Here is a 12,563-nt window from a genome sequence, read left to right as displayed (position 1 = left end):
TAAATCACAGAGTTCTTCCATTTAAGCCATTCAGGTGACTAGGCTGGTGGGTTTTCCTGAGCACACAGTGTTTGGCTGACTGCCTTCTGAGGGCAGCCAGTACCTGTGATCTGTGATCTGTGAAGCTTACCTAGATGCCTCCAGTGGCCTCAAACTTCGATTATTTTGCCTAACTGAATTAAGTCACTTTACAGAAAAGCCTTAATTCATATTTTTAGCCTTACCTCACATTCCTCTCTGTTCAGAATCGCTTTTCTAAGCTCCATATTCTTTACCCATGGCTTTGCTTGCATTTTTTTTTCCATATTCTAAAATTTGTCAATTCTATATGTTGAAATCTTACTGATTTTTCAAGAGAAATATCAACTGTAATACCTTCAGGAAAGCTTTCCTGATCTCATCAATTAAAAGATTAAAAAATCAAAGGTAATTAGCCCTTGAGCAAATAGTTATCATATACACATATATCTTTAATTTAAATCCACAGTAATGCATTTCACTCAGACTCTGGAGCTCCAAATGCATCAAAATGTATTTAACAGCATTCAAAGCATTTATAGTGATGAATCTTGCTTTTAAACACAGCTTTCCACTTAACTCCGTTTTTTTGGTGCATTGTAGGTTACAACTACAGTTGAAGGGGTGTGAAAAGGTTGTGCTGTTTTAAACACATTTCATTGTCCTAATACGTCACAAGTATTCCTGCCCTTTCTGCCTACTCCCCATGGATTATATTTCCTTTTTATTCGTTCAGGTACTTATTATGCACTCCCAGTTACTAATCTCACACACACATAGATTTATGAGGTCTTTCTATAGTAAAAGAGAACCCAACTCACATTTAAGAGGCACCAATTTTGAGCCTGCTTTAAATTCAGACAACGCTTGAACCAGTCTGAGAAAACATATAATTCATCTAAGTTACATGTCTTTCATGAATACAAATACAAAAACCCAGTGAACCAGTTTTAAAATCAGAAATTTTAAAAGTTCTGATTCTCCAATGGTTAGTTGGATTATCCAAAGATACTATTGGAGATGCTTGTTAAAAATATTCACATCACAATAAGTAGGATTAAACTGATATATTTCTTCAATGATGTGACCAGAGTTTTGGTTTTGGTGTTTGGTTTTTATTACAGTTCGTTGGGCTTTACATTTATTCATCTATTTATTCCTTCTAGATCTCCTACTGGTCCTTTTGGTTTCAGTGCCAACCAAAGGAAGGAGGAAGCAGGGGAGATGTTGCTCTCATCAAGAATAGCGCAACCTGTCATTGAACTATCCTGACTATATTTCCTGTCCACAAACTGGTGTTCCTTCTAGCTGACCTGAACAATGGCATTCTGACTGCTCCACATCATTAACTACTGAACTTTCCTCCCAAATAGTTCAGCACTTCATCCTTATCAGGATGATTTATCCCTGAGGATTGTCTTAGTAACATTTTTATCCAGAGTCCCTACAGATGCCCTTATTTCTATGAACTGGTTTGGCATGATTTAATTAGGACTGCATCGATAAGTTGTAGGTGAGCTATGCAAACATGATCTTCAGTTTAGCTGATACTTAGTCATTTGATGTATTTTGCATTTGATGAACTTTCTGATATATGCTTTCAGTGAAAAGAAAACAGCACCTGTAGTTGAAAGTGTTATTTTCTTTAACATACAGATATGGTCTCGAGATGAATAGCCCAGGGTCTTAGCTCTTTTGATGAGACTTTACATTATATGACTAAAGGAGATCATAGTTTTAAAAGCCTATTTGATCATACAGAAGTTTTATATTTTTTTTCCATGACTAAAATGGGAGAAATAAGTTTTTTTACAAAGTTAAGGGATAACTGGCTCTTCTAATTTTGTTAATCTGAGCAGAACCACTAAACTCACTTTCTAGCTTGCATATTAAGAAATTGCTATGCCTGATCTTAAACTGGATCTCTGACAAATTTATATCTTCTGTCAAAGCATATGCTTTCTGATGATTTTTTAATCTTTATTTATTCTCTGTAACCTAATGTAAAGTTAATTGTTTCTTGGGACTTGAATGACATATTGATGGGGCTTTATTTAGAAGTACTGAAAAATAAGAAAATTCCTTATTGAATCTCCATGTCAACATTAATAGAGAAGGTCTTCATGAAAGCTATATATAAACAGAATCTGAGGGCTAAATGGTGGTGGCAAATAGGGAAAATTCAAAGAAATGTTACTCCTGTCATATTCCTGTGGTCAGAGTTTGTATTACCTGTATACTACTATTTTTTAACTTTTATTTTTTTTTAAGAAGAATTCTTATGATATAGAGTAGTGGTTTTCAAACTTTAGTGTGCCAAAGAATCACCCAGGATGCTTATTAAAATATATAAGAAGTGTATGTATATATATATATATATATATATATATATATATATATATATATAAAGTTTATACACCTTTATTTAAAACTTCTTTTACTGGGCTCACGAATGTATGTTTAAATATAATTCAGTTGATAATTTGGGGTATAATATAGAGAAAAGGCTGTACTGAGCCTTTGAATCAGGATTCATATAGTGGGAGGCCCAAGGGGAACAGGTTTGCTCTCTGATAGGCACTAAATCATGAATTTCCTAGAGTTGTGCTTCATTATTCAACTCTATAGGTCATTCATGTATTTAATGGAATTTCCTTAAAGAATCTAGTGAAAAACTTAGTGTTATTTCTCAGTGTTTTGATGAGATTTTATCCCTTTCTGTGTCTTCATTGGTATATTTTTTGGAAATTTGGGGAAGACTGAGTCAAGGATGGCCAATCAGATGCTATTTTAATCAGATTCTCATCTCTGTTCCTTTGAAGGTTCTTTCAAGATCACTTTAGGTAAAAACATGACTTATAAGCTGAGCAGACTGCTAATGAAGGTCTCTTTGCACCTCTTTATAAAGTTGCAGCAAATCATTCAACCCTTTTCTGAAGGTCAAGCATCGTGCTGAGGAAATGATTGATTTCCACTGCTTCATCAGGGAGGTTTGAAGGCTGGAATAAGGAATCACTCAACCTAAGTGTTTTGGAGTCAGCCTCATATTTATTACCATAACTTTCTTTTACACCACATCATCATTCAGTGATGTCAGCCATGTTTTGAAGTACTCCTCTGATGACTCCTGAGAGCAAGTGTCTAGTAGGTAAGGGATTTGAACTGACTTAAAGTACAACCCCAAAGTTACGTGGATGTTTCAATGTTTTAATCTGTTGCTGCTGAAGAAAAAGCTTAAACACTAACTGTGGCTTCATTCCATAGTTTCTAATATGTTTAATCAAGAGTGCATTGATTAATTTATTCATAAATCATTTAATTTTTGTTAAGGCAAAAATTCTTTAAGTGTGAATTGAGGATCATTTATTAATTAAATCTGCTATATGGTTAAGCAGATACCCTTATTTGGTAGCTCTTAAATGCTTTGACCATCTTGTGGTCTATAAATTGAAGGAATAAAAACTTGCTTGGGACTTTCCTGGTGTCGCAGTGGTTGAGAGTCCGCCTGCCGATGCAGAGGACACGAGTTCGTGCCCCGGTCTGGGAAGATCCCACATGCCGCGGAGCGGCTAGGCCCGTGAGCCATGGCCGCTGAGCCTGCACATCTGGAGCCTGTGCTCCGCAATGGGAGAGGCCACAAAAGTGAGGGGCCCGCGTACCGCAAAAAAATAAATAAATAAATAAATAAATAAAATAAAATCTTGCTTGAAAGAAACAAGATCTCAAACATAAGATAAGCATAGCACGACAATAAGTGAATAAGAGCATTGTACAGATTTAGCAAAACTTTTGGTGCAACTTGTCTGTTAAATAATGTTCAACTTAATAAATTAAACATATTTTAATTATATATTCAACTAGGTAAAGATATTTGTTTTTTTTTTAAATTTAACTCAAGGAGTGGTAGATTAATTTCCTTTCCTCACAAAAGAAAAATGTTTAGAATTCTAGAGAATTATAGGATTTTTCTTAAAGTCTACTGAAGCATTAACTCCAAAAATAGAGTTTTGCTGCTTTAAAGCTATTCCTCCCACCCCCTGCACACACCTTTCAAATCAATATCAATCAACAAGGAGTTTTATAATAGACCAATCTCATCAGTGTTGAAGACCTATTCAGGAAAATAACACATATTCTTAATTATCTTCACAAGTATTCAGTATTCTTTCATGCAGCAGCAAGATATGTTGATGTTTCCTCCTCTATTTCACATTTTTTTTGCACTTGCTAACAATTTCAATTCACCACTTCCCTCCTAGAAATTTTGGAACATTGATGCCTCCTGAAGTTTTAATGAACTCTATACATCTATTTTTCTAGTTGCAGATTATATGTATACTAAGTGGAATTTTCAGTCTATTACTTTATCCAAATATTTTCTACCTCTTGCCATTTTCTATCATTGAGACATACATAGATGCACTTTTATTTTATCACTTATAATATTAGATTTAAAATCTTTATTGCATGACATAATTTTATTAATCCCACATAGCTTTCTAAAAGCATTATTCTCTTTATTGCAAACAATCTAGTCAGAGATTCTCTTTCTCATAGATACACATATGAGGAAAATATATGTGTATATATTTCAAGGGTATCATACTTGGCAATTTCTATGTCTTCATCTCCCATTTTCTTGCTCACATGCCTGGAGACAGTCATTTATAAACATGTTATTTTTAAAAATTTAGATGATATATATGATTGTATATTGTTGAGAAATAAATAGCATCAATATATAATATTTGCATTTAATGAAGGGAATGGTGCAGTCGTAAGTATATTTTGTTAATGTTTTAAATTAATAGAAATGTATATATTCATAACAAAAAAGATGGGAAAGATTTATACCAACATCTCCAGATGGTGAGAATACAGATCACTATTAATTTCTTAATTATGTTTACATATTTTTTTAAAAAATTTCTACCATGGGCGTGTGTGACTTTTATAATAAGCCAGCACTCTGAGGATGTTGCTGCTCTTCTATATTTGTGCTTATTCTGGGCACTAATATCAAGAATGGTCCAGAGAATCCAGAAATTCAGTATTTCAAAGTATTCTTGGAGTCTTTATTTGGGATCATTATAAAGACCACAAAAGGATCTTTAGAGATGAATTTTAAAACATTAAAAACTATACACACTTTTGATAGTATTAACCTATGAAATAGTTGACTAAAAGACATATGAAAGATATTAATAGCTGTCTGCAGCTCCTCCTCTCTGACAAATTGGTGATAATACATCACCTGTATGCTGTATATGGAGTAGTTTTTATTCATTCTGGAAACTGTATCTTTAACATATGTCTTATCTCTAAGTTTCTTGCTTGTCACATCAACAGCCAAAAGAGTTTTTGGACATTGCTAAAGCAAAATATTAAGGTGCAATATAGTAAATAAATTGCTTTCTAGAAAAGGACTCACTTCCCTGTAAATTGCTTGGCATATTCTCTCTGCTCGCATTTCAAATTAATAGAAATGGCTGAGTGATACTGCAGCTCTCTTTACAACATGCATGCTTATATCATTATGTGTTATTTCTTGGAATCTGAACATCATATGTAGCATTATGGTATTTTCTGTCTTTTTGGCAGCAGCAGCTTGAATGTTTATTTACTTCACGCTCAATATTGTGTGGGCTACCTGAGCACCACACAACTACCCATAAAAAAAATTGTTTTTGTGGAATAGGGAGTTCATTGCTTTTTAGCTTTCTCTTTCACAGAAAACTTTTTCAACTAAAACATGATTTTTATTCACTTATGTAGTACTTTTTATTTATTCATCTTTTGAGTTATTATATTGATAGGGCCTTAAAGAAACATTTGGAATGAACTATGGCTAGCCTTAGTGCTTTAAAATGTATTCTAAGGACACTCCTGAATCTTCCAAACTTATTTTCCAATATAGCCTATATTTTTGGCAACTGGGCTGCTGGAGGGTTTTCCACTGCAGAACTGTGTATTTACACTGTATAAATTCTGTGTAAACTTGCTATTATTTTTCAAGGGTATATATGCAACTAGTTATGAGTTGAATAATATAAATTTGTACCAGGGGAACCTGAGTCTGCTTGTCTGAAATTTTTATTTTTTAAATTTTTTGTCCCACCGAACTTATCTGGAGTTATAGTGCTGTACGATCTAGTTCCATGAAGAGGGTATAATTGCAGGAAGATGTGAAACTGTGTGGTTACAGAAGCATGACACAAGTAGATTCTTTTCTATGGTGTAACTTATAGATTGCATATCTGTGGATTCACTTGGATGCTCAGTGGGTTGAAATTCATTATTATGTGAGAGAGGCTGTTATGGGAATGGATAGGGTGACTTGGGTCATATGTTCTTGAAAAAAGCCAACTTCTAAGCCTTAGGATTTAGAGGTCCGTTCTATCCTGCTGTGATACCAATGTGCGTCATGGGTTAATGCAATCTTCTAACATTCTAAAAGCAGATTGATCTTTGTCTTTTAAATGTCTCCTGGGGCTTCCAGGCTATGAGGAGAGAGCTGAAGGGCAACAACAATATATTTTCATGAGGGAGAGTGAATGTGACTGATTGCTGGCACACTACAGACAGAAGAACAAAGGTGAAAACAAAAGTGACTCAGAGGTACACCCCATTTCATAAGTCTGCAGAACAATGACTCGTTTAGTCAGTAACTCAGACTGCCTCACATTTACTCTATTTAAAAGTCTTACTGTTAAGGACAACGTATACATAAATGAATCCACATATATTTTAAATTTCCAATAAGAGAACTCATGGTTGAGAAAAGGTTAAGGTACACGCTAGTGTGTGAACAACTGGAGGGGATTCTAATTTACCACAAACCGACATTTCAAGCAAGTCATGGAAACTCCCTAGGTCTTTCTTACCTCTAAAAAATGTGCTAGAAAATTTAAGGAGAAATCAGACAGTCTTTTTCAAATGGTTGTGACTGTGTGCATATGTTTTACTTTACAATACTGAGAAATTACTTAACAAAGCAAAATGTAAGAAAACTCATTCTAAAATGGAGATATTGTTTAGAGATGTTAATGTGTATATATGCATATAAATGTGTGTCATGAATTGATAAACGCATATTAATATTTCACTTTCAAGGACAAATGTCAAAGTTTTATTATTCACATAGGCCTACATTTAGATAAAATGTTGTTTTAAAATATCCTTTGGGGGACTTCCCTGGTGGCGCAGTGGTTAAGAATCCACCTGCCAATGCAGGGGACACAGGTTCGATCCCTGGTCCAGGAAGATCCCACATGCTGCAGAGCAACTAAGCCCACGTGCCACAACTACTGAGCCCGCATGCTGCAACTATTGAAGCTCACGCACCTAGAGCCCGTGCTTTGCAACAAGAGAAGCCACCGCAATGAGACACCCGGTGCACTGCTATGAAGAGTAACCCCCGCTTGCCACAACTAAGGAAAGCCCACGCACAGCAACGAAGACCCAATGCAGCAAAAAATTAATTAATTAATTTTTTTTTAAGTTGGAAAAGATAACTTCACAAAAAAAAATCCTTTGAACAGAACAGTTATCTGTTTCTATGCCATGTAAGGCCTTATGACAAGTAGTACAAGAGTATTCACTCCAGTTTGCTACAAATAATTGTATCTCTCTTTGTGTGCATCAGTCACTACTCAATTACTTGACAATTATCATTCATCTAAAATAATAACACTGCCTCCAAAAATCAATTTTATTCATCCCATTTCCAGACAGACATTTTCTATGTTACTAGCTCATCTAGTTTATTACACCGTTCACCTTATTCCCACATCTCCTTCTGCTTAACATTGTATTTCTCTGCAATTCTTAACAGCAAACCTTACTCAAAGAGTTGAATAGACACCTTTTCATTTCACAACTTTCCTTAAACCACTCCAATGTAGCAAAAGTCATTGAAATGGGTAAAGTAATAGAACTTAACTTGTAGGGTTGTTGTGAATATTGAGTCAATACAGTAAACTAATACACTTAGAGGAGACCTTGCTCCATAGTGAGGCCTCATTATATGTTAGCTACCATAATTATCATTATTGTAATCAGTATCACTATTTTACTTATCAGGACTATTTTGTGAGTAAAGATCTCCCATGATGCTTATCCATTTGTTAAATGTTATATTATTTCCATAAAATGGAGTTATTTATATCAGACCAAAATATAGGGTCTTATAAGATCATGAAGAATATTTTTGTGGCTGAATCCATTCATAAAATGTAAAGAAATGCATTTGGGTAGGAAATCTTTAGTAGCTATTCAGATGGTTTTCAAGGATGGTACAACTCTAGAAATATGCTCAACTCTAGCATCCTGTTGACACATTTATTGAACACCTTCTGTAAGTCAAAACTATACTAAGGACTGAGAAATAAGGGTGAATAATGCTTAATACTGACTTATAAACAGTTTACCTTGAATTATAGAAGAAGAGAATATAAGCAGACAATTACAGCAAAGTGTGGTGAATGCAGGGTGCTTTGGATTCACATAAGGTATCAAATGAAGATCATGGGATTTCTTGGTAAAGGTGGGAATTTGGGGAGAGAATTCTTGGCAGAAGCAGCAGCATATACAAGGATTTAGAGATCAGAGAGAATATTTTGAGAGGGAGACTACTTATGGATTTGCATATTTAGAATCTGAAGAGAGTAAGTAGGGAATAATGAGGGATGAAGTTGGAGAAGAAAATGCTTCAATGACAAGGGTCATGGATGCCATGCTGAGGAATTACAAACTTATCCTGAGGCCAGTGGAAGAGTTGGATCAAGTAGCAATGATAAGATTGCTGCATTATAAAGAACGCTCTGATAGCAACGTGAGGGATAAATGGAAGGAGGTGAGACTGGAGGCAGAGGAGTTAGGAGGCTGTTGCAGTGATCCAAGTGACAGTTGATGGCTACCTGAAATAAGGTAGCATCGGTGGAAGCAGAGATAAAAGAATGGATGTGAGAAGTATCAAGAAGTGTCAAGTATTGTGGCAGGTATTCATACGAATATTATTGGCTGAGAAACTCAGAGACTATAGGACAGTAAAAATGTTCTGGCCATTTTAATAAGTTTTACCAGTTGCCAGAGCTGAGGGGAGAAGGAAATCACTTTCCTTTCTTAAGTGACAATGTGACAAATGGGAGCTGAATAGCAAACTGCATGTTTACGATTGTGACTGCTGAAGGTAATGCCTGCTTAAGCTGTTAATATTACAGACACACAAGCAGGGTGAGCGCAGATTGCAGATGGCATATGGTAGACATTAGCTCATTAAAATATGCAGTCTAGCAGATGTACGTGTATCAGTATGCCAGGGGAAATATTAGTTTTAAGAATTAAAAACTCCTGAGACTTTGGAAGATTTTAAGCTCTTGGTTCTCAAAGCTCTCTGATGAGCAAACTGGAAACATTTCATTGGCTGTTTGTTCAGACACTTCTGATTACAGCTGAAATGTGCTCAAACTCTGTTACTAAGGCAAACATGGAAAGAAGAGGAGGAAGAGAGAAGCATCCTATAAAGTCCCTGTAATTCTGCTTTAAGCTAAGCTTTTAAAATGATGATGTACAATACTACAGATCTAAAGGTACAGTTAGTTTTACATCAAAGGTTTGAAACAGATTTGAAAATATAAGACACTGATGAAAGAAATCAAAGATGACACAAACAGATAGAGAGACATACCATGTTCTTGGATTGGAAGAATCAATATTGTGAAAATGACTATACTACCCAAAGCAATCTACAGACTCAATGCAATCCCTATCAAATTACCAAAGGCATTTTTTACAGAACTAGAACAAAAAATCTGAAAATTTGTATGGAGACACAGAAGACCCCGAATAGCCACCACAATCTTGAGGGGAAAAAAATGGAGCTGGAGGAATAAGATCCCCTGACTTCAGACTACACTACAAACCTATAGTAATCAAGACAATATGGTACTGGCATAAAAACAGAAATATAGATCAATGCAACAGGATAGAAAGCCCAGAGATAAACCACGCACCTATGGTCAACTAATCTATGACAAAGAAGGCAAGTATATACAAAGGAGAAAAGATAGTGTCTTCAATAAGTGGTGCTGGGAAAACTGGACAGCTACATGTAAAAGAACAAAATTAGAACACTCCCTAACACAATACACAAAAATAAACTCCAAATGGATTAATGAGCTAAATGTAAGACCAGACATGATAAAACTCTTAGAGGAAAACAAAGGAAAAACAGCCTTGACATAAACCACAGCAAGACCTTTTTAAAAATAACAAATGGGACTTAATTAAACTTAAAAGCTTTTGCATAGCAAAGGAAACCATAAACAAGACCAAAAGACAACCCTCAGAATGGGAGAAAATATTTGCAAATGAATCAATGGACAAAGGATTAATCTCCAAAATATATAAACAGCTCATGCAGCTCAATATTAAAAAAACAAACAACCCAATCCAAAAATGGGCAGAAGACCTAAATAGACATTTCTCCAAACAAGATATACAGATTGCCAACAAACACATGAAAGGATGCTCAACATCACTAATCATTAGAGAAATGCAAATCAAAACTACAATGAGGTGTCACCTCACACCTGTCAGAATGGCCATCATCAAAATGTCTACAAACAATAAATGCTGGAGAGGGTGTGGAGAAAAGGGAACACTCTTGCACTGTTGGTGGGAATGTAAATTGATACAGCCACTATGGAGAACTGTATGGAGTTCCTTAAAACTCTAAAAATAGAATTACCATATGACCCAGCAACCCCACTACTGGACATTTACCCAGAGAAACCATAATTCAAAAACACACACACACACACACACAAAAACAACACACACATGCACCTCAATGTTCATTGCAGCACTATTTACAATAGCCAGGTCATAGAAGCAACCTAAATGCCCATCAACAGGCAAATGTATAAAGAAGATATAGTACATATATACAATGGAATATTACTCAGCCATAAAAAGGAACAAAACTGCGTCATTTGTAGACATGTGGACGGACCTAGAGACTGTCATACAGAGTGAAGTAAGTCCAAAAGAGAAAAACAAATATCGTATATTAATGCATATGCGTGGAATCTAGAAAAATGTTACAGATGAACCGGTTTGCAAGGCATAAATAGAGACACAGATGTAGAGAACAAACATATAGACGCCAAAGGGGGAAAGCGGAGTGGGGGTGATGGTGGTGGGATGAATTGGGAGATTGGGATTGAAATTTATACACTAATATGTATAAAATAGATAACTAATGAGAACCTGCTGTATAAAAAAATAAAATTAAAAAAATATGAAGCTATATCTAAAGCTATTATTTGATACTGTATTCAGAGGGGATAACAACATCTTATCAATTCCACAATCTATGACTAAAACACTTTTCTATCATAACTTTTCTTTTAGGAAAATAAAACTCAAAGAGACCAAGAAAGTTCCTTAAATTTCTGCTCAAAACAAAAGAATTTGACATAGAGAACAAGGATCATTTTCAAGTCACCATTTTTGCTTAAATTTAAAATGCAAATATTTCCCCCTTTTTTCTCTGTTGGAGATGAATAGACAACAAAGGAAGAAAGAAGGAAACATGGAAAACAAATAAAGGAAGAGAAAAAAACAAAGGAAAGAACATTTCCTTTTACACCAAATGAAAGGAAACAGCAAGCATTTGAACATGTTTTATCTATAAAAGGAAATTTATATTTTAGCACATATATTCAATTATAATAACTAATAATATTTATGAAAATGGCAAATATTTAAAGGGATTGAGTCCAGCTGAGAACTGAACACTTGTGGTTTTATTTCATATATATATATATACATGTATATATATATTCATCTGTATGGAATTGGGTGAATATTTTGTCATATTTTTCTGTCATTCCTAAGAAGTGTGTGTGTATGTGTGTGTGTGTGTGTGCATTCACAGTAAGTCTAGAAAGAGTATTTTCTTCAATCAATATATAGCAATTTTGAAGCATCCATCCCTGAAATCAAATAGCAGATGAAGCTGATTGTCAGAAACAACAGTCTAAAAGTGTGCCCCTGAGGGAACTATATTTAACACTACCAGGACTGAGAACTCATGCAGCCAGAAAACAAGCCATTTGCATAACCTATGGAAAATCTGCTAAGATGGACTTTCTAGCATTCTGGAAGAACACCAAAATCAGGGATCCTGTAATAAAAATTGCATTGAGGGCTTCCCTGGTGGCGCAGTGGTTGCGCCGCCTGCCGATGCAGGGGACGCGGGTTTGTGCCCCAGTCCGGGAAGATCCCACATGCCACGGAGCGGCTGGGCCGGTGAGCCATGGCCGCTGAGCCTGCGTGTCCGGAGCCTGTGCTCCGCAACGGGAGAGGCCACAGCAGTGAGAGGCCCGCGTACCACAAAAAAAAAAAAAAAAAAAAAAAAAAAAATTGCATTGATTTTCAGCAGCACAGGAATTATCATTCAGTTTGAAAAAATATATTCTAACCAGCTAGAGTGATGAACCTCTACTTTCATCTATAAACATGAATAGATGATCAAGAAT

Source organism: Hyperoodon ampullatus (assembly GCF_949752795.1).
Source record: "Hyperoodon ampullatus genome assembly, chromosome: 6".
Classification (NCBI taxonomy): Eukaryota; Metazoa; Chordata; class Mammalia; order Artiodactyla; family Ziphiidae; genus Hyperoodon; species Hyperoodon ampullatus.
The sequence above is the reverse complement of the archived record's forward strand: the minus strand, read 5'-3'. Positions refer to the sequence as shown.